The sequence below is a fragment of the Caretta caretta genome, chromosome 14, assembly GCF_965140235.1.
Source record: "Caretta caretta isolate rCarCar2 chromosome 14, rCarCar1.hap1, whole genome shotgun sequence".
Classification (NCBI taxonomy): Eukaryota; Metazoa; Chordata; order Testudines; family Cheloniidae; genus Caretta; species Caretta caretta.
Window position 1 is genome coordinate 6,231,862 of NC_134219.1, and position 22,679 is coordinate 6,254,540.

General features: G+C 43.8%; 1 protein-coding gene across 3 annotated transcripts in view; it reads left to right on the top strand.

The window, feature by feature from the left end:
* The first annotated feature begins 21,385 nt into the window (after window positions 1-21,385).
* Window positions 21,386-22,679, top strand: part of ABCA5 (ATP binding cassette subfamily A member 5) — a 59,817-nt gene continuing 58,523 nt past the window's right edge. For 2 of the 3 annotated variants that reach the window (XM_048817538.2, XM_048817540.2), the window contains exons 1-2: window positions 21,386-21,470; window positions 21,998-22,058. The gene's annotated coding sequence lies outside the window, so the exon portion shown is untranslated. Of the gene's footprint in view, window positions 21,471-21,602; window positions 21,668-21,997; window positions 22,059-22,679 lie in introns of those variants that run through there. The other variant, XM_048817539.2, reaches the window with a different exon arrangement.

Below are 22,679 nucleotides of genomic sequence, written 5' to 3' on the forward strand. Positions count from 1 at the left end.
TGGTCTTGTGGTTAATGCACAGAATCGAGTCATGAGATATGGATTCTATTTCTGGTTTTTTCCTGAGATTTTTGGGAGCAGAACTGGGAAAATAGTTCAGCAATATTCTGTGAAGAGTCATTCCCGTTTTATACACTTTTTGACTGTTCGTACCTGTTCTGAGTTCGCTTTCCACAGATATTCTGGCAAATGAATTTGCTGGCAGGAGTGTTTGCTGAAATGGCAATATTTTAAGGCAAACACTGCAGAAAGCAAATCTCCACCTTTATAATCCAGAATATTCACACTGGAAACTTGGTTTCTTTTGAGAGGCGGGGGAGCTTGAGCAATGATCAGGGAGCAGAAATATACACACGTGATGTATTTGTCCAATCAAAATACAGCTGGAATCTTCAATATTGAATATTTGCTAACAACTGCTTGTGAATAAGTGTAGGCCAATAATTTGCAAAAATCTATGATTGGTTGAAAAAACAGAGAAAAAGCACAATTTGTTGAATATTCTCCTTGCTTTATTTGTATGTGACTTGGACAAGTCTCTTCACATGAATGTGTGTGGGGGGGGGGGGAGGGGGGGCTCAGTTTCTGCATCTAGATAGGAAGGATAATATTTCCCTCTATCCACCTCAGACAGGAGTTGCAACTTAATTCAGGAACGTTTGTAAAACACTTTTGAGATCCTTTGTTTGGAAGGTGGAATACACATGTGAACTGCAACAGTGAAGGTAAACACAGAGTGGAAGCAGAATTGGTATCTGAAACGTCAGCCTGAGCACCTGTATAAGAGGTCAGATATTTGATGACAAAGTAAAACAGTTTAGTGAATGTGTCTCCCTGTCATGTAGTGTGAAGAATTGCCTTTAGAGTTAGTACGATAAAGCGACCGTCCAAAGCCAGTGTGGATTTTGGATGGCTGATATATGCACGGAGGACAAATGTCATGATGCCTGGGAAGCGAGATATTCCAAAACCAATGCAGATTGTAAATGAAGTCAAGCAAGTGGAGGAGGACTGTCAGCGAGCTTTGGGGGAGCAGAGAGATGGGATGTGCTCCAACAATATCTCAAAGAAGCAGTCTGTGATTTTTTGTATATCCTTCATTTCCTTGCATTTTTATTGGAATATGCCACTTCCAGCCATCATCACCTTTCATGGGAATGAGAACTATGTGGAAGGGAAAAAATAGTTTGAGGAAGCATAAAAAGGTAGGCTTTTAGGAGAGCTACTTTGGCCCATCACTGTGCATGAGTGTCAATTTGGACTTTAAAAACAACAAAAAGAAAACAGATGGAGAGTTTTCTAAATGAGATTCTTTCACCAAAGAAATATTTCCCGGAATGGGGGCAGAGGGGCAACCAAGCTAGATGGGGTGTGAAGCACCAGCTGCAGGCAAGCATGAGCAGGCTGCTTAATTGTTCTACGAAGTCTCAAGCTTTTTTCTTTTTAAATGAAAGTCTGTCGCTGTTCTAGTTGTAAAGAAAACCTTAAAACCCGACTCGACCTGAGTGTAACTAGTACAATGATGTCTGAATTTGCAGAGAGCCTGAAACAACAGCACTGATATGTGAACTGTCCCATTCACCACAGTGGTTGTGAACTCATATCAGTAAGGATTATTTTAAATATTTCACAGTCAGAAGGAATGAGTGGAAATGTCATATTCTTATGATCTACACAGTCTACTCTGAGTGACCATTCAGATTACAACAGTCTTTTACAACAAGCATGTGTGAAAAGGGAAATAGGGGGTGCTTAGCTTTCAAACATTGAGCAAATGTTGCACCAAAAGATGACTGCTATGGACTCTTAAAAACCAGTAAATGAACCTAAGAATAACGGTAGTGGGGCGGGGGAGGGGTGAACAAAGAAATCTTCATCGCTTCAGAACAGCGGTGTCCAATAAGTTCGCCACTAACCACATGTGGCAAATAGGCTATTGAATTGTGGCTAATGCATGTGGCTTTTTTATAATGTGGCTGAATGTGGCTTTTTTATAATGTGGTGAATAAGAAAAATTCAAAACCACAAGTGTGACTAGCATCGTGGCTAGCATCAAATTTCTGTTGGACACCGCTGCTTTAGAAGATCAAGAAACCATTGGATGTTTGTCAAGAAGAAACTGGCCATCTGGAGGAAAGGATGCCACAAGGGAGCCTGCTAAGGAAAGCCAAGGTGATAGGTGGGTAAAATAGCTAACAAGAACACACTTGCCTCACAATAGAGAAGGTGACAAACAATGAACAATCATGAGTTCTGGTGGCTTATGGGAGGAAAAGCCATCTGCTTTTTATTGGTATGAATGGTGCAAAATGATATGGATTCCTTTGTTCTCTATTTTGAAGGTAATTGTAGGCTGTGGGTGCTTTTGCCCTTTGCAAGTCAAATAAATGGAGCTCCTGAGCGATAAGCTGCTATATCTTTCGTTTGATTTTAGCTTCCTTTATTTGTCTTTCGTACTCTTACGCATTTTCTCTTGCACCCCTTAGCGGTTAATGCACGTTTCCCCTGATGTCTTCATTAGTTTAATACCTGCCACCCCCACCCAGACAAACTAAAGCTAACACTGTGAAGTTAAGCCTGGAGATTTGGTTTTTAACCAGATGGCTGAGGAATTCTTATAGAGGATAAAACCACCTATAAAGTCTTAAAGTAGATCAGGTCATAAAAGCGACAGGCGCCCAATAAATGAACCCCATTCACAACTTAAGTAGTCTAAGCAATAATACAATTTTAGAGCTGGAAAAAATTGGCAGGTAAGAATAAAGAACTGAGTGCTTGGTAATGAGAGAGGATGATATTTGTTTCCTTCAACATAACTCAGACATGTAGGCTAAAGAGTGGCTGCAAGCAAGAATATACCACTGTATGTATCTTGATTGGCCAAACAACACAGAGCTATGCCAACTCCGGGTATAAGAGCCAAGAGGGATTTATTAGAATGAATGGCCAATTTCATCCACACAGACAAACCATGGGGGGGTTATGAAATTAGAAATCTTGTATTTATATTTGACATATTCCATATAGCACGGTATCCTTTCTGTAACTATTAATCTCCCAAGATAGACAGAACTGATATGACTGACATTTTGTTTGTTAAACAAAACAAAACTTGAAATTCTCTAGGCTGCGTAAAAATGGATTGACAAAACGTAAATGCGCGAGAAGCCCCAAGTCCATATTTGGATGAATGCATGATAAGCACAGGGCTTTCATCACAACCACGCTTCCTTCTTGTGTGCTGTCGAGGGGGCATGTTGGTCACTCTGTGGTGATGTTGTAATGTGGGAGATTCCCAAGTTCAAAGCTAGCATTGCATCTTCGATTTTTCTCCTCTGAATGTTTACATGGATTTCAGTGTGCCTATAGTTCAGCCACGAATTCCTCACTGTTCATTTTCGGTGACAATTTCCCTCTTAGTGTATCATATGTATAAATAAATAGGCTTCTCTCCTTTTACTTGGTTAAATAATACAAAAAAATTTTGTATATCTGAGGAACTCAGCATTCACACTCTTCACAGCCTTTTGCTCGGCACGGTCTGCATTGTTTTCATGGTTACCACAGATTTCACAAAACCATTCAAGCTCTTTGCCACAGGGGTGGAGGGTTCAATGACTTCTTTGTTTGCTGTGACAATTTAACGAAACAGATCTGACCGAATAATAGTCTAATTTAATAGTCTGTCTGGTAAAATCTATGATCCTGAAAGTAGAGGTGTTTTGTAATCCTGCAGCTGCATCCATGAGGGAGGACCTTTGTACCCTCATGGAATATCGTTGATGTGGTGGTGGTGGTGTAAACCTGCTTCGGTCTAATTGCAAGGTTGGGGCCTAACCACTGTGAAACGTACAAGGGCTGTAAGACTTTGTGATCCTGATTCTCCTCTCACTTCTGTTGGTGTAAATCAGGAGTAACACCATGGATTTCAATCAAGTTACCCTAATATAAAACTAGTGTGAAAGGAGGATGAACTGGAAAAGGGATGACATAATCTGTAGATAAAACAAAATTGTTTACCTTAGTCAAACCTAGAAGACTGTGAGAAACTACAGATGGACCTAACAGAGTTTGTCAAATGGACAGCATAATGGTAGGTGAAATTCAGTGTGGACAAATGCAAGGTAATGCATGTTTGAAGGAAGTTTGAGCTGCTTATACCTATTGCTGGGTTCTAAATTCATTGTGGCCACTCAGATTAAAAACCTAGGTGTTGATCTAGCTGCACACTGAAAAGTTCACTTAGCATCAACGGTCACCAAAAGCGAACAAATCTAAAAAATAGATAGATATTTTTAAAGATAGTTGGGATAGAAAACAATAAAATCTTACAATGTCATTGTATAAATCAATTGTAGTTTTTCATCTGACATACTCTATTCAGTTCTTGTCACCTTCTCTCAAAAGGGAGAATGTTTTTTGTCACCCGTCTCACAACCCCTCTTATTTCTTCTCATAGCCATGAAGACGTTCCTGTATGACAAGAGTTTGAAAAGACTGGGCCTATGTGTAGAGAAGATAGAGGGACATGATGGAGGCGTGCAAAATAGTGAATAGAACAGAAAAAGTAAAATGGATGCTATTTTACCCTTTCCCTTAACAGAAACAAAGGGACATTAAATAAATGTATAGGTAGCACTTTAAATGGATAAATATTTTTACACAATGCATAATTAATCTGATGCTCATTACCCTGATATCCTGGAGGCAAACCTTTTGTATAAGGTCTAAGGATCAATTGAACACCTATAAGGATAGGCTACAATTTTAAAAAATATAGTTTCAAGTCCTTAACCAGGGCCCGCTCTAGGCCCCAGCTAAGCAAGCTGGTACCTGGAGCGGCGCTGCTGAAGGGGTGGCATTCCGGCTGTTCTTGGGGTGGCACTGTGGCAGCAGCCCCGTATTCGGCAGGTTTTTGTTTTGTTTTGCTGCTTGGGGCGAAAAACATAGCGCTGGTTCTGTCCTTAACCAGCCACTAACTGATGGGGATGGGGGATTCAAGAAGTAATTTCCCTTTCCATAGTTGTGCATCACTGGGTTTCCTGCCACTTCATCTGAAGCATTGGATACGGGTCAGGCAGGATGCTGGACCAGATGGAGCACTAGTCTGATCCAATATGGCGAATCTTAGGGCACCTATCACTTTGGTATTTAGATCCACAGTAATTTGTTAGCCATTACGTGAAAACCTAGCCCTCCCCGTGAAGCTGGGGAGAAAATATAAATAAACTTAGGATAAAAGCTGAGACTGCAGACTAATCCAATTCTTAATTTAAATTCATCCGGTTGCACTTAGGTATTATAACACAAGTAATATCGTTACTTTGAGTAAAAAATATCACACCCTTGCCTTCACATTAGGAAAGCATTAGATAGCATTTGGACTTTTGCAAAACTAAGAGCCAGGAGAGAGAGTTTTAAGTGAATCCCTTAAGGCTATTTTAAGATAAGGGTGCTTTTTGGTTTAATTAAGAGACCATGTCAGTTGGATAGCATTTCATTTCAGCGTAACTGTCTCCTGCTGCCAGGTGGCAGCAGAAGCAAGACAGAAATTTGTATTTCCATAGCAGGAGACCTCAACCCTGTGAGACTGTTCTGTAAGAGTGATTTGATTGTACAACATGATAGATGTAGTTGCAACCTCTTGCCTGAAGGATGTTGGAGCTGTGGAGTGTCACTGGCTTCGTATATCGCTTCTGAGCAGCAGCATTCTGCCTGGCTTATGCTTGTAAAGTGTAGTTGTGGCCTGTGCCTTGGACTTTATTTCTGCCTCTATCTTCCTGACCCCTCTGCTCCACCGCTGACAATCTTCTGTGCCCTTTTTCCCAGGCTGATCCCAGACATAAAATGAACTGCCGGTACTAATTTGCAAAGTCTTCTGACTCAAAAACCTTCCTCCTTTTGTGACGCCCCCTACTCTCAAAATGAGTCCTAATTTAAAAAAAAAAAGTGTAAAAAAAATCCTTTTCTATTATATGTGGTCTTCTGTGTCTGTCTTCTAGAACCTTTCAAACACTTTACTCATGAGTGGTCCTAACAAAGTCAAAAGGACTACTTGCAGTAAGTGCTGTATTTGGTAGTAAAAGTTGGCAGGGTTGGATCCTTAAACTCCCAAGCCTGCAATGAGCCCCTTAAGAGCACCACATGGATGCTCCCATTTCACAGCTCTTTGCAGAATCAGAATCTTAGCCTGTAAGTTCTTCAGGATGGGGATGGTCTCCATTGCTGTGTGTTTACCACACCAAGCACGTTTTGGGTGCTTTTGCTGTGGTGGTGTATGAAACCCTTGTTTATGTTGCTGGCAGGGTAATGGGATCTGGAGGTAATTACTGGAGCATCCTTTCTTTATGAATGTATTTTAAGCGTTTGTCAAGAGCTTGGAATAATATACGTTCTTACATAATAGAATATTAATGTCCATGAATAAATAAAAGGTTGACTTGAATGGGACTTAAGCATGTACTTAAAGTTAAGCATGTGATTAAATGCCTGGGTGAACAGGGGTGGACTTAAGAATGTGCTTAACTTTATACGTATGTATAAGCACTCCGCTGTCTGAGGGCTGCACCTCCAGTTTTCCCATCTTTAAGGTAGTTACACCCTTTTCCTATCTCACATGAGTGTTCTAGGCCTGATTCTCCACAGCCTTGTATCTTGTGGAACCATTTATACTTGTACATAATGCATGTAACTCACTACCACTGCTGAGTGTAGAATTCTGATGTGGTATTTTACATCTGCTTTGCACAAGTGTAATCTGCCATATAAGGTGCAAGGCATTGAAGAATCAGGCCTAACATTTGAAAATGCTCTAAAATTCCCAGATGAATAGGGCTAAATAAAGTAGAGACTGATGTCTGTCTCTTTTCTGCAAGAACATTTATTTGTCTGGCAGTAGGAGATAGTGTTTTGAATATGGGTGCATATAGTAATGTGCTGTAATACAGAAGCAGCAAAGTCGCACTTGCTTTTCTAAAAAAAGAAAATCATCTGTACAGCAGGACACATTGGGAAAGAAAAATACTCCAGCTGCTCTTATCTGAAAAATGCAAGTGTTAGTAAAGTGGCTAACAACAGCTGAATTTAGATTTCTAGCTAATCTAGAAGAAACCACATGCAGCATTTTAAAAATCAAACAAAATAAAAAAGCCCTTTGTTTTCTGTAAATGTGCCAAGCCCCATTAAATGTCTGGGACTCCTTCTCTGCTTTTACTGTTTGTCTTCTACAGGGGGTCCCTGGTATAGTCTCCCCTTATCTGTTGTTTCGCATATCCGTTGCTCATCAGTAGGGGAACGTGTTCCGATTCATGTCGGTCCTGATCTGCATATCCGTCATTTGCTGTACTGTACTGTAAGTTGCAAACGACGGATATGCAGACCAACGTGAATCAGAACACAGCTGGAGTGCTGGGCGGGCGGAGCGGGGAAAGCCCCCGACTCCACTCCCCGGTAGGAGCACTGGGCAGAGTGGAGCAAACCCTGCACCCCGACCCTGCTTCCCGGCTGGAGCACTGGGCGGAGCAGGGCAAGCCCTGACCCCGCTCCCCAGCAGGAGTTCCAGGTGGTCGGAGCAGGGCAAGGTCCCGCACCCCAAACCCGCTCCCTGGCAGGAGCACTGGGCAGGTAGAGCAGGGCAAGCCCCGAGTGCCAGGCAGGGGGGCGGAGTGGGTGGAGGTGTGGGGGAGCTCATTTTTATGGGCCCCCCCATTTTTCCAGGAGCCCCTGGCCAGCGCATCTATTTCTGACTCCCCCCCTCCCCCCCCCCGCAAGGCCAGCTGAAGATGTGGGAGTGGAGGCCAGATTGCTCCTACCACTCCACCCCCACGTGGGGCCCACCCAAGTGTCCCCTCCTGCCTACGCCACTGCTACACCAGCAGATCCCCGGTATCCATCGTTTGGTAGGTTTTTAAGGTCAGGCTTGACAAAGCCCTGGCTGGGATGATTTAACTGGGAATTGGTCCTGCTTCGAGCAGGGGGTTGGACTAGATGACCTTCTGGGGTCCCTTCCAACCCTTATATTCTATGATTCTATGATTCTATGGTATCTGTCACCCTTTTCAAGAACACAACCCCGACATATACCGGAGACCTGCTTGCATAAGCTTTTTTAAAATTCTACCTCTCAACAAGGTTTTATCTGAAAACAGGCCTGTGTGAATTCATTCTGCATGAAGGGGATAATCCCTTTCTCTCCTTCAAGACCCCACGGGCTGTAGATGCAACAGATCTGGTATAGTCCTGCTGCAGGGCGCAAGGGGCAGACTCCCTCGCAAAGAGGGCAGAGGTCACGCAGCAAAGAGGCAGGGCTGAGCTCTGCAACTACTAGATCCGCCAGTCATTCTCCACCTCCATGTAAAGAGAGATCAACTTTCTGCTTGCTTTGCTCACCTCAAAGAAAGGCAGTTTGGACTATAGAGTTTTCTAGTTGAGAATACAATAGAATACAATACAATCTGCTTATGCTGCAAATGCAGGTTTAAAAAAAAACAAACAGAGTCTCTCCCCACCCCTCCCTCTGTGAATGTAAGGTATTGGGCATGGTAGGAATGAATGTTTGTCTGTAGATGGGGATATAATTACGGGATACTATGGGCATTGTATGCAATGTATATGTTATAGTGGTAGCCTCTGGTGCCACTATAGTTAGGGGTCCATTGATGTTCCATATCTAAAACTTGTTTTTCAGAGATTTTTAACTTTCCCATAAAAGTTTTTTTATTCTGGGTTGAAACTTGCTATACAAGGGCTCACACTAGGGTTGAACTTTGAGTTTATAACACGGGAGTTGGTTTGAGTGTTTTAAGTTATAGGAAGCAACAGGGCAAAAAAGAAAATGTCTTTCCTAATCTATATTTTGCACTGCTGTCAGACAAACTGGACTCCTTATTGCTTTCCGTAGTCATTTATACCAGTGTAAAGTGAGAGTAAAATGCTCCCGTCCTGATTTTGCAGCATTTTACATTTATTTTGCCCTTGTGTAAATGACTACACAAGAGGCACGGCAGTGGAGGAACAGACCCTGCCGCTAAACTTAGTGAACAATTTTCAGATAAAGAGCTTACAATGTACACTCGTGGTCTGAGTGTTTTTTAATTTTAAATAGGTACAATGGCAAGATTTTAGAAGGCGTATGGCATAGTAACAACTTTCCCAAGATTTTCAGTATTTCTTATCTACAGGATGGTTATTATGTAGAGTATTGTTTTTAATACATAAATCCTAACTTTCTTTGGACATGTGACTCTTAGTAATTATATACATACAAATCTTCAAATGTGGAAAAGTAGCCTTTGTTAAGATTGAGGAAAGTGGTTTTTTATGATAACATGGACAATATTCCAATTATTGTCAGTTATATTGCGTATGAACCTCAATAACTTCCCATGTTGAAATCGTGTCAAGTGAACAGTGCTGAAAGGGGGATGTATACAAGGGGGGGGGGAAAATGATTGTGTCCCCTTCTAAGAATTTTTTTGGAGAATAAGCATATGGACAGCATTTGAGGTTATTTTTGTCAGCATGCTGCATAAGATTATGAATAATTTTCCTTTGCTGTAACTGTAATTGATTCCTTTAAATCCTCCCCACAGGTGCGTACACTCGCTGTCTCTCAAAAAAAAAATTAATTTAAAAAAAAACCCTCTAGTCAAGGTCATTAGGCACTTATGCAAAAGTATTAGTATGACCATGTCTCCACTAGAAGCCCTTCACTGGTATACTGTATTAGAGTGTATGGAGCTCACTCTTACCACTATAGCTTCTTCCTCCACTCCCAAATGAACAAAAACTATGTCAATAAATGCTCAGTGTTGTTGCTGGAGCTATGTCTACCCTAGGGGCTTTTGCTGGCATAGCTGGCAGTCCGGGATCATACCTCTTCACACCTGTGATCAACATAGCCAAACCTGCAGAAGTATGCAAGGTAGATGCGACGTATGTCTGCAATCTGTAATGAGGCTCAAAGGCAAAATCAGAATAGCTGCGTAGTATGTGTTGATGTGGGCTTGACTGCTTTAATCATTTTTCGGAGTTACTTTCGTATGTGTCCAGCCTCTATGTCAGGGCTTCCCAAAGGTGGGTAGGCACCACAGTCCCAGGTGGGCTGCCAGGGCAACTGCATTCTCCAGTCAAAGATCTCGAAGCATTTCTTTGAGTGCACGTTGCTAGGGATTTCTATCATTAAAGTTGTTCACATTAAATGAAAAGGAAACATGTCCATTGTTTGTTAAGTGTTATAGTTTATATAATAAACTTATTATGTTAATAAGTAATAACTAATAATTAACATTAATAATTTTCCTCAAGAAGTGTTAATAATGGGCCTCAGTGCCTATTGCAGCTGCACAGGTGGGCCTCGGGGAAGAAAGTTTGGGAACCTCTACTCTATGCCACTAAAGTATGGGAAGCACTGAAATCACTTAGATTTGGAGAAAGACATTTAAAAGAAAACTGGAAAATGAAGGTCACGAGAACACCTGAGACACCAAATGGGTCGGTGACTCGTGTCAACTTCTCGAAGTTTCCTTGATTGCATCACGCTTGTCTACATTAGGAGCCGAATCTTGATCCCACTGAAATACATGGCAACAATCCCACTTAATTCAATGGATGGGGTTTTCAATGGAGCCTAAAGATTACACATCAAATACCCAACTTTTGTTTTAAATTCAGTGGGTATCTAACTCATTTGAAAATAGCACCCAATGGATGCAAGGTTTGGCCCCATGTAAATCATTATCATCACAGGCTTTGTCTAAACAACGATGTTTTATCAGTCAAAAGGCATAGTTATGCCAATATAACTCCGTGTGTGTGGATATGCCTATTTCAATATGAGTGCCTTTTTTTCCATTTTCCATTAGCTTAGACTCCTTCCCAAGCAACATCTGATAAATGAATTAAAAGGCACTAGAATAAGAGTGACCATACTTGGGGTTATACCTGTATAATGGTAGATCTGACTGGATAATGGAGAATTTTCAACAGAAAAGATTAACTTTTCAGCAAAAATAAAAATAAAAACCCAAACTATTTCAGCCAAAACCTGAAATGTCATTGTGTTGCCTCATGGGAGGTGTAGTTCAGATACCTCACGCGCTCATTCTTCTCTACAGTGGTGCTCCCTGATTGGCCTGTATCTCCCAGGATACACCATAGCCTCCCCTCTTGGTGAGGGGGAGGCTGTACTTCAGAATAGAAGATAGAGCCCAGCCCATAGAGGAGAATGGAAGGCACGAGGCAATTGAATTACAACTCTCATGAGGCAACACAGCGGCATTTCTGGATTTAAATTTTTGGTTTGGGGCTGAACATTTTTCAGTTTCTAGACATTTTGGTTCTTCAGTATTTTACCACCCCCCACAAAAAAAAAGTTTAGCAGAAAAAACAATTTTGATTGAAAAACTTATTGACCAGCCTCAATAACCACACAAATTTTAAATTACACTGATACATAGTAAGGTGTAAACTTTCCCATATAGAACAAGCCCTAAACTATTCTCCCACCTCAGCAAACAATAGAGAGCTGAGCCAATTCTGAATTCTAGCTGAAGTCCATGTTGATGGGAAATCCCTTGTGTAGTAGCTGTTGTCAGGATTGTACTTTGGATGAAGTCTGTATTTTATGATTTGACTGAAGTTTGAAATTGGGTTTGCTCCAAGGGCTGACAGCTTTACAGTATTTGTGGTATTATACAATTAAAATAACTAATGCTTTAGAAGTGATGGTCCCCATGCTAGGTACAGTTGTGGGTTCAGTTTGAGTTCAAGCTATCAGAAAAGATGTTCAGTGGCTCAGTTAAAGCTGTCTTTTTCTTCAAAGGCACCAGCAGTTTTACGGTCTTGTTCTGAAGTTTAATTGTTTGCAGGGATGAATCAAATGTGCTTTAAAAATGCAATATGTTTGCTTTGTATTTCTTTTTCCATGTGAGGAGGGGGAGAAGAGGAGACCCAATGGGAAACTGTTCTCTAGCTTCATCTGCACTGTCGGATGCATCCAGTTCACCACTGGATACCTTAGAAGAAACGTGACACGTTCCGGATGATCTACTTTTAAATCCTCATGTTTTGTTTCCATTGGGAGGAATTTAGCTGGGAAGCATCAGCAGGTTTTGATGTGTTTTTTTTTCCATTGAACCCAACAGCCCAGTTTTTATTAATCACGTGCTGTACCCCGTACTGATTTTCAGCTGAACAAAATCTAAGAACAACAACAACACCACACGCGCTAAAGCATATGACTGTAGTTTCATTCAGCCAAGTCTGTGGTCTGTTAAATGACGAGCCACACAGTGATTGTTGTCTCCAAATGGAATTGGGACACAATGGGAAACTCAGTTTTCATAAATAATTTTGTTCCTGGCTGGCACAGTCTCTCATGACGATCCTTCACAGAAATAAACCAAAACGTGTCAGTGACACAGACGAAGTGAAAAATCTGGGCTATTAGCACAGTCCAGGAAACCCTGACACCTGCTCTCTCCCAGCAAAGTTAAAAATACACTGAGGTAAATTCATTAGATAATATGATTTCTTAATCATGGCATCAGCATGTATAACTTTGGAACACTTATACCCAACAATGATACTACCAATGAAGCCTTTTGTTTAGTAAGAATGTCAAACAGGAGCCTTCATACACTGTAGTGGAAAGGCTGATTGAGGATTAAACAATAGAATGGCCTAGTGTGACAAAGGATCATAGTAGCCAAAGATGGGAAATCCCCATTATGTCACAGTTGCACACCTTGTTTGGAAGGAGTGGGGGGAGGAACTGTAGCCTTCCTTGCATAGGGATAGAATCAGTTATTAAATTTGATGACAAGCTCGATCCTAACGACTCCTGAGAAATCCAGTTGGCCTCAACTCCAGGTGCTGACTGGAGGACACGGTGAAGAAATAGGATTTTGCATTATCCACCCATAACTGGGGCTTCCAGTTCTTGCTTTTGCTTTGGTTTCGGGGTTGGTTTGTTTTTTGAGTTTTCCCTTTAGCAAATTTTGACTTAGCTTATTTTTTTAGTCCTATAATAATTAGTAGGTGTTTTTTCCCCTTTAAAGAATGGTTTCTCTCCATTTATATCACAGGTTGGCCCTCTTTCCAGTTCTGTGTACCAAGGAATGGCTCACAACCAGTCTGGGAGAAAGGACTGGATCCACTGTTCTGCAAACAACTATCAGCACTGCAGAAAAGGTAAAGTTTAGGAATTGTTTGATGAATGCATTATAAAATATCTATTCCCAGATTTTTCCTTTTGATGGATTTGTTTTTAATGTCCCTCTGTTTTCCTGGTCATTAATCAGATTTGCTTGATGATCCTATGGTATATTCATAGTCCCTTTTTGCCTTCAAAATAACTATCAGATAATCTTGTCTGACTTCTGTAGATACAAGCTAAAGTTTCATCTAGTTACCCCTGTACTGAGCCTAATAACTTGTGTCTATATTCATTAATTTTTCTTAAGTTTCAGAGTGTATCTACCCAAAGTGATTGTACTGCCCTATCACTATAGTATCTGAGTGCTGCACAGCCCCCCTGTGAGGCAGGGCAATGCTATTATTCCCCTGTTACAGATGGGAAACTGAGGCACGGAGAAGCTAAGTGATTTGTCTAAGGTCGCTGAAAACCAGTAGCAGACTGGGGACTTGAAGTGAGGACTCTGAAGTCCTTGGGTAGTGACACAACCACTGGACCATACTTCCTTTCTGTATGATTAAACATGGATCCATAATTTGCTCTTGATTATCCTTTGTTGTGCTATGTTGACATATGTTGACACTCCTTTCTTTGGCCTTGGAAAGCAATGTCTATTATAGTGTGTTCATTTTTGTCTTGTTAGCATTTTCTGTTTTGCTGCTTAGTAATATCAACGGATATTCTAAGTGCAGGATTTATTTTTTGTGTGTATTGCCTAATCCTGTTGGGCCAGATTGTGTACTTGTACAGGTAGTCCTATTTACTTTAAATCATGGGACTACATGTGTGTGTGTGTGTGTGTGTGTAACAGCTCACCAATGGGAGTAAATGGTCGATTTAGCAGGTCTTCACAAGACCCTCTAAATTGATCCCTGCTGCATCGCTTGCAGCAGAGTCGATCCCCGGTAAGTGTAGACATGGCCTTAGCCTGCAAATGTCTGTGGTATGTACTTCACTCCTAATAGCAAATCAACATATATTGAATAGAGCTCAGTGAGTTGTGGAAATAATTTCCCACCAATATGCAAATTAGCACAGAACTATTGCTTTGAATGTCTCTTTCTTTCCATTAACAGTCAAGTGTTTGAATTTTACTAGCATAACTACTTGCAAAAAACAAAATGGGAGCTCAAATGCTCAAGTATGTGTTATGCCAAAGGGCAGCAGCACTCCACCAATGGAGAGGTTGCAGATCTGGTGAATCGCTATCGATGTACTCTAGCCCTGACCACTGGCACGCAGACTCTCAGACAGACCCTTCTTCCCTATCACTCACATAAATCTCCTTGGTTTTAGAGCAGAATTTAAACAACAGTGCAAATAAATACAACTAGCAATGCATGTTGTTACAACACTGGGTCATCATCCAAGACTGCTATAACATGAAATATATGGCAGAATGCGGGTAAAACAGAGCAAGGGACATACAATTCTCCCCCAAGGAGTTCAGTCACAAATTTAATTAATGCATTATTTTTTTTTAACCAGAGTCATCAGCATGGAAGCATGTCCTCTGGAATGGTGGCCAAAGCATTCAGGGGCATAAGAACGTTTAGCAGGTAAATACCTTGCAATACCTGGCAGGTAAATACCTTGCAATGCCTGTTACAAAAGTGCCATGCAAACACCTGGTCTCGCTCCTGTAAATGTAAACAAACTTGTTTGCCTTAGGGTATGTCTTCACTACCCGCCGGATCGGCGGGTAGTGATCAATCTATTGGGGATCGATGCCTGTACTCCACCTCAGCAGGAAAAGTGAGCGGAGCCGACTAGCCGCCGTGAGGACGGCCAGGTAAGTCGAACCAAGATACTTCAACTTCAGCTACGCGAATAGCACAGCTGAAGTTGTGTATCTTAGTTCGAACCACCCACCCCCCAATGTAGCCCAAGCCTTAGTGATTGGCTGAACAAGCAGTAGGACTGAGTGGACTTGTAGGCTCTCAAATTTTACCTTGTTTTGTTTTTGAGTGCAGTTATGTAACAAAAAAAATCTACATTTGTAAATTGCATTTTCACGACAGAGATTGCACTACAGTACTTGTATGAGGTGAATTGAAAAATACTATTTCTTTTATCATTTTTTCAGTGCAAATATTTGTAATAAAAAATAATATACACTTTTTTATTTCATTTACAACACAGTATACAATATAAATGAAAATGTAGAAAAACATCCAAAATATTTAATAAATTTCAATTGGTATTCTATTATTTAACAGTGCAATTAAAACTGCAATTAATCATGATTAATTTTTTTTAATTGCGATTCATTTTTTTGAGTTAATCACATGAGTTAACCTTTAGCCAGTAAAGCAAATACAAATGGCATTTTGTTGACCCTATTGTATGACACTATATATCTTCACTAACAGGAGCTTGATTTAGAAGCATGCAGACTTGTAGAGAAAGATGTAGTCTGACCCCTCCTATGTGGAATCAGGAATGTCTAAATTATGATCCAGTTCTAACATGAACTCCCTCATTGCCTTGGACAAATCACTTAACTTTTTCCACATGGCTTTCTGTATCTATTCAGGGGACACCATCACAGGGCCTAATAACATCAGCCACGCTATCAGAGGCTCGTTCACCTGCACATCCACCAATGTGATATATGCCATCATGTGCCAGCAATGCCCCTCTGCCATGTACATTGGTCAAACTGGACAGTCTCTACGTAAAAGAATAAATGGACACAAATCAGATGTCAAGAATTATAACATTCATAAACCAGTCGGAGAACACTTCAATCTCTCTGGTCACGCAATCACAGACATGAAGGTCGCTATCTTAAAACAAAAAAACTTCAAATCCAGACTCCAGCGAGAAACTGCTGAATTGGAATTCATTTGCAAATTGGATACTATTAATTTAGGCTTAAATAGAGACTGGGAGTGGCTAAGTCATTATGCAAGGTAGCCTGTTTCTTCTTGTTTTTTCCTACCCCCCCCCCCCCCAGATGTTCTGGTTTAACTTGGATTTAAACTTGGAGAGTGGTCAGTTTAGATGAGCTATTACCAGCAGGAGAGTGAGTTTGTGTGTGTATGGGGGTGGGGGGGATGTGAGAAAACCTTGATCTATGCAGGAAATAGCCCTACTTGATTATGTAAAGAGTTGTCACTTTGGATGGGCTAGCACCAGCAGGAGAGTGAATTTGTGTGGGGGGTGGAGGGTGAGAAAACCTGGATTTGTGCTGGAAATGGCCCACCTGTTGATGACTTTAGATAAGCTATTACCAGCAGGACAGTGGGGTGGGAGGAGGTATTGTTTCATATTCTCTGTGTGTATATAAAGTCTGCTGCAGTTTCCACGGTAAACATCTGATGAAGTGAGCTGTAGCTCACGAAAGCTCATGCTCAAATAAATTGGTTAGTCTCTAAGGTGCCACAAGTACTCCTTTTCTTTTTGCGAATACAGACTAACACGGCTGTTCCTCTGAAACCCATATTTACAGTATCTACACTTGCAGGGGTGTTGTGAAGATGAATTACTTAATGGTTGTAAAGTGTTTTGAAGGTGAAAAGCACTTTATACCCTAAGTGCTAATTGTTTATGACATGCCAGCTTCCTCTCCCCACACAGTTCTGATGGTGTCATCTTAACTCCCCTGTTGTACTGTAACAGTTCTCTATGGCAGTGGTTCTCAACCAGGGATATGTGTACCTCTGGAGGTACACACAGGTTTTCCAGGGGGTAGACCAACTCATCTAGGTATTTGCCTTTTTACAAGAAGTTACATAAAAAAGCACTAGTGAAATCAGTACAAACTAAAATTTCATACAGACAAATAACTTGTTTATACTCTATGCTCTATATACTGTACACTGAAATGTAAGTAGTACAATATTTATATTCCGGTTGATTTATTTTATAATTATATGGTAAACATGAGAAAGTAAGCAATTTTTCAGTAACACTTTTGTATTTTTATGTCTGATTTTGTAAGCAAGTAGTTTTTAAGTGAGGCAAAACTTGGGGCTACGCAAAACAAATCAGACTCCGGAAAGGGGTACAGTAGTCAGGAAAGGTTGAAAGCCACTGCTCGATGGTGCAGTGACTTATGTCATGTCATGTTTTCAGAATATTGTAATACCCAGCCACAATGGGCGTTACCCATGGTAGTCTCTGCCAATTGAGATGACAGTGTCTTTTTAGTCTCCCCCTGTTGGGACAATATTTCAGATAAGCTGAGGATGTCAGCCACATGGAGAGCTTTGTGTTAACAATAGTGAATTTTAGGGGAGGGGGGTTAACAAGTATTTTAACCACCAAAACTCCCCCTTCCCCCCGGACCAATTCTATACATAGCTTATGAGAAGATACCTTGATGATGACAGCAAATCACAGAGCAGCCAGAGGAATTCAGTCCTAGAATGGCCCTCAATTATATTAGAAGAAAGTAAGACATTTTTCTTCCTATAACTGAACCTCATGTTATGTTACTCTACCGTAGTTACTGTGCATTATAGTGAAAAACTAATGGGCACAATTTAATAGGAATATTTTACATTTAATACCTCATTTGTTTTTGAAGTGTTTTCCAAAAATGGCTAAATTTTATTATTATTAACTTGGAAAGTTGTCATTACAGTACTGTATTTTTAAAATCACTTTTACTCTCTGAGGACATCCAGTGAAGGGAGAGTCTTTATAAGCTAAAACAAACCAGGTAATAGATGGCATACATTCCCAAGGCAAAGTACAGAATACCCTTAACTTTCAGTGAAGTCAGAACTTTAATTGTCTTCCGTGGGGCCAGGGTTTCACCCTGAGAGTTGAATGCTGAGAACAGGAGTTACTGAGCCCTCAGCTTGCAAAGTCACCTATAAACAAAGACCCGTCTGCCTCTAATAATTCATCTCTGCCGTATTGCCAGCTAAAAAAGTTGAAAAATTGTGCATTAGGCCCCATAAAATCATGATGAGCTTAAAACCTGAGATGTTTAAAAATAAAAGTTGTTTGCCTTTTGGAGTTTGAGACTTTAGGATTCATATTTTTAAGGTTTCTCTGCATCTGTGGGGGCCAGAACACAGCAGCTCCCAGTGGAAAATAACTTCTTCGGTTCTGCCTTTTGCCCACCAGAGGGCACTGTGGCAATAGACCACAGCAGCCGCTGCCAGCCAGCGAGGGAAGAGAAAGCCTGCAGAGCCTTCTTCATAGCGCCTGTAGGCCAAGTCAGGAGACAGGACAGGGGTGGGAAAACTACGGCTTGTGGGCCGGATCTGGCCCGTCAGGGCTTTGGATCGGGATTGCCAGCCCCGTGGCCCAGCCAGGCTAACACTGGCTCCCTGCCTGCCCTGGCCCCGCGCCGCTCTTGGAAGCGGCCAGCAGCACATCCCTGTGGCCCCTGCGGGAGGGGTGGGGCAGAAGGCTCCGTGCTTTGCCCTCGTCTGCAGGCACAGCCCCCTGCAGCTCCCATTGGCCAGGAACAGGGAATCGCAGCCAATGGGAGCTTCGGGGGAGGTACCCAGAGGCTACGGCAGGGCAAGGACCCTCTGTCCCCTTCTCTCCCAGAGGCTGCAGGGACGTTGTGCCAGCCGCTTCTGAGAGTGGCGGGGGGCCAGGTCAGGCAGGGATCCTGTCTTAGCCCTGCTGCGCACTGCTGCCACCGTGGAGCCGCTCAAGGTAAGCAGCGTAGGCCAGAGCAGACTCCCGCACCCCTGCCCTGAGCCACCTCCAGCACCCCTCCTGCACCCCAACCCTCTGCCCTGAGCCCCCTGCTGCACCCTGCACCCCAAACCCCTGCCCTGAGCCCCCTCCCACACTCTTCACCCCTCCCTGCACCCCAACCCTCTGCCCTGAAGCCGCACCTGCACCCCAACCCCCGGCCCTGAGCCTCCTCCCACACTCTTCACCCATCCCTGCACCCCTGCCCTGAAGCTCCTCCTGCACCCCAACCCCGCACTCCCTCCTGCACACCAACCCCTGCCCCAGCCCTACATTAATGGCCCTGCATCCAATTTCCCCACGCAGATGTGGCCCTCTGGCCAAAAAGTTTGCCCACCCCTGGGCTATGGAGAGGCAGTGTGGCGTTGCTGGGGAAGTCACAGACAGGAGCTCATAAGGGCTACTAGGGGAGGACAAACTGGGGTAGGGGCTGAATGGGAGTGGGGGCACAGGGCCACGGGGGAGGGAAGTGCAGGGCCACATAGGGATGGGGGAGTGAGTGTCTGAGAGAGAGTGGAGGGACATGTGCCTGCCTGAATGGGAAAGGCTAGGGGTCAGCCAGGGTCTGCATGGGGGAAGCTCCCTAACAATCCCTCCCTGTGTCTCCCTGCACCACAAAAAAAACCCCACAACCTGTTCTATACTTTTCCCACCCATACCCAACAACGCTCCAAGTTCACAGCCAGGCTCCTTCCCAACAATTATTTCCCTATCCCTCATCTCCTTCGTAACCCCTGGCTCCCCCAAGCCTTTGCACTGCTTCTGGGGGATGCGGGAAATATGGTTCTGTATTGTAGTTTAAATGAACTATTACTTAGAGTTCTGTATTAATATACTTCGTAAGGAATCTATTTGTCAAAAAAAAATTTCTGAATCTTTTTTTGTTGTCTGTATTGTTACAGCCGTACTTGCTGACCGGTATTTTGAAATAAATTACCAAAAAATAATTGAAGCTGGTGTGACTATATTTTGTTATTTTGACAAACAAAATATGCAGAATGTTGTAGAATTTGAAAATATTGTGAGCAGAATTTTTAATTTTCTATTGCAGAATTTTTAATTTTTGGCGCAGAATTCCCCCAGGAGTAAAGATCAGGGAACAAGTGTGTAAATGTTAGATTTGACTTCCATTTTCCTAAACTTACCAAAGTCCAGGCTAGCATTTATAGACTTGGGTCTTGGTCCTGGAAACATGTATGCTTCATAGGGTTGATGCACATACTTAAAATTAAGCATGTGGATAATGTTTACAGAATTGGGACCTTGGATGCCTAAAGTTAGGCATCTAAATCTATATTTGGACACCTTAATAAGCTGCATGAATTTCAGGGGTGCTTGAGGATCTCCATCTGTCCCTGACTTCAATATGATTTTTAAAACCAATCCTGACCCAGGTAAAATTATGCAAACTAGTTAAGAACCCATGGTCTTTTGGTATCTTTCTTTCTTTGGTGAATTTCTTGTTGCTGGTCAAGCCATCATTTTTACAATATGTTGGTGATAATAATGGCACTGCTTGTTCCTGAGGGCTTGTCTACGCTTACTAAGGGGAGAGCTTAGGTACTCCACCTCCCTGAAAGGCAGTAGGTATGCTGACAGAAGAAGCCCTCCCCGTCAACATAGCATTGTCTACACTGGGGGTTAGGTCAGTATAACTGCATAGCAGCATAATTATATCCACATAAGTTTGTAGTGTTGAGCAGGGCTGAGATGAGAAGCTCTTGTATCAGACTCTCAGTGGTCTTAGCAACAGGTAACAAAGTCCAGAGTGGTTTATTATCTCTGTGTCATGGGAAAGATTCTGCAGTTAATGAGCTCTGGGTAGAGATCCAGGTTTCTTTACACTCACTTGAACAGAAGCAGCATACAAATTCAGAGTACGCAGATGTTCTCTGAGATATCTAAAATGATAAAAGTTGGCTGGGGGGCGATGTCGTGATGGTGTTTAAGGTAGCCAGACCCTGCTTTAGGTGCATTGGTGGGCAAGACACCCCACCTCCCCCATAGGTCTGGCCGTGACTTGGGGGAGGGGGGAAAAGAGCTGTTGGGGCGTTAGCCTGAGGGGGTGTGGTTTTGGGGGGTTACCTGGGCAGGGTGTCCCCCAGTAGCTTGGTGGGTGGGGGTGCATGAGGCAGAGAAGTTACAGGGGTGGGGGGTATCCTGCCCCCATGGTAGCCTACGGGGGGTGTAGGGGAGTTGTCTGGGCAGGACCCCCCCCCCATAGCCTGGGGTACGAGGGAGGGGGCTGAAGGGGCAGGATTCCCCCCTGTCCCCATCGCCTGGGGGAGACAGGGTAGCCTGATGGGGGCTGTCAACGCCGGGTGCCCCCCAGCCCCTTGGCGGGGGAGTTGTGTGGGCAGAGCCCCCTCCCCGGCCCTGCTGTCTGGCCGGGCCCCGCCCACGCCCCGCAGCCTGCGGCACCCCCCTGGCCCAACAGACCCGGGGCCGGCGGGCGGCCTCCCTCGGCGGCCGGGAGCTCGGGCCCCGCTGCCGCTGCTGCCCGGCCCGGCCCCGCCCCGGGGGCGGCGAGCTGGGCCCGGCCCCGCAGCGTGCGCCGGGTGGGGGCGGCGAGCTGCGGCCGGGCCCTCGCGAGCCGGCGGGGCGGCCGGTGAGTGCAGCGGCGGCGGCGGCGGGGCCCGCGGCGGGGGGGGTGTCACACGGGGACCCCCCCAGGCTGGGCGCAAAGCCCGCGGCGTCCTCCCTGCGGCGGGGGGGCGGGCCGGAGCCAGCGATCTCCCCGGGCTGAGCGCGGCCGGGCGGGCCAGGGGTCCCCCAGGCAGGTGTCCTTGGGCGGAGCCCCCCTAGGTATTGGAAAGCCACCGGGGACCTAGGGGTGCGTGTGGGGGGGGGGGGATCTGTGGGGGGATCATAGAAACGTGGGGCTGGAAGGGGCCCTGAGAAGTCTCGTGTGTGTGAGTGTGATACACATTAGATGTCCTGGGCAATACCGTGATCAGTTTGGCTCACAGATCCCCTGCCATAGATGTGTGTCTCCCTCCCGTCTGGCGCGGGCATGGCCGAGGGAGAGCGATGTGCCGTTCTCACCGCCCCATCCTCGCGGCTGCCTATCCTGATGGTCAGCAAGGCTCCATTTGTTTGTGTCCCGTTGTGCCTAACACCGCCACTTTTTTGTAGAGAGAGAGAGAGAGCCTGGCCTCTGAGGACCTCCCTGTCCACTGCAAAGGCGCCCCACGAGGTAGGTGAAAATCATTCCCCCCCCCTCCCTCCCCCATTTTGCAGGTGGGGAAGCGGAGGCATAGAGGGCTGTCAGATTCAAATTGTGCGTCTTTAGTCACGTATAAAATAGAGCCAGCAGGTAGGGTGCCGCGTACCCATTGGGGAGGAGATTGGGTCCCTTTTCTGTATAAATGTTTGTTGTTTTAATGTTTTATTGTCCAAAGAGTGAATCCCAGACCTGCAAAGCAAGAGGCAGGCTAATATGCTGGATGCTGGAACATTAGCAGTGTGTTTGCTTTACATGTATTCGCTCTTGAAAGTCCCCCCCCCACACACACACACACACTCCACTATCTATTGTAATGTATCCATGCTGTTACTGTATTGATTGATGATCTAGGAAAAGAAGGGTGAGAAGCCTAACTGTATGCAAGCAAGTGAAAGCTTTCATTTCACCAGAGCATTAGCTACTATATATGGTGTTCCATTCTCCCAGAATTGTACAGTAAGCACTATGAAATGTAGTTTATGCATGTATTTTAGTGCTGATAGGCTTGTGTGAGTGTAGAAGAGAGAATGTGGAGAAAAAGGGAATTAAGGGAGGGAAAGGAAAAATGGAGAGGACCAAGACAGAGCATTT